Raw genomic sequence first — 1,197 nt, 5'->3', positions numbered from 1 at the left:
TGAAAGAAGATAGATATAGCATTGGAAATAATTCAAATCCTGCAAAAAGAGGTCCAGATGATTAATAATAAAATATCAGAAATGGACAATACACTGAAAAGGCAAAGGAGTAGAATTGAAGAGATGGAAGCCAGAACCAGCGAGCTGGAAGACAAATCTCTCAATACTGCTAAGATATGAGAACAAGCAGAAAAAAGGATAAAAAACTTCTGAAGAGAGTCTAAGATTCATGTTGGATAACATGAAAAGGAATAACAAGAATTATTGACATTCTAGAACAGGAAGAATCACAGATGTCTACAGAGGAGATAGTTGAAGAGCTGTTGGAAGAAAATTTATCTAACATCTTGAAGAATGAGAAGAAGCATTTAAGAAGCTGAACAAACCCCAGGAAGGATAGACCCCAAAAGAAAATCATCAAGACATATCATAATCAAGCTCTCCAAAATCAAAGACAAGGAGAGAATCTTAAAAGCAGCCAGGGAAAAGAGAAATGATACTTACAAAGGCAAGCATATCTGATTAAGCTCTGACCTCTTAGCAGAAACCATTCAGGCAAGAATGCAATGGGGAGACATATATAAAACCCTAAAAGAAAAACAAAACAAAACAAAAAAAACAACTGCTAACCAAGAATTGTCTACCTAGCAAAGCTGTCAATCAAATGTGATGGTACAATCAATACATTTCAGGATAAACAGAAGCTAAGAGACATTGTCAAAGCTACTCTGGCACTTCAAAACATCCTAAAGAGAGTTCTTCGGACTGAAAACCAACAAGAACAGACAACAACCAGAGACTGACAAATGTGACAATACCACCTGGAACTCAGTCAACAGACAGCAGAGTCCAGAACAGAGCAAAACTACAACAACAAATTCAGAGGAACTGGGAGTTCAATCAAAGTTGAAAATAATAACCATGTCAAAGATGAGAAAAATATAGGAATAGAGATCTAGGTGATGAGGAGGTCAGGTAGATTGCAGAATAGATAGGGTCCTGCACTCTGCTCTTTTCCCTTGATGGTCCTAGAGTCCTCCACTCCTGGACTGCAAGATCAACCACTCCCCTCCTTTTGTTACAAAATGTCTACCTTTACATTTGCAACATTCACAATCAGTCCTGATAACAATTACTCACTACTGAACCACAAGGGTCTTATCTCCATCTCCTTTCACCAGTACCATCCAATCAGGT

Source organism: Chrysochloris asiatica, unplaced genomic scaffold, assembly GCF_000296735.1.
Source record: "Chrysochloris asiatica unplaced genomic scaffold, ChrAsi1.0 scaffold00352, whole genome shotgun sequence".
NCBI lineage: Eukaryota > Metazoa > Chordata > Mammalia > Afrosoricida > Chrysochloridae > Chrysochloris > Chrysochloris asiatica.
This window is presented reverse-complemented; position numbering follows the sequence as displayed.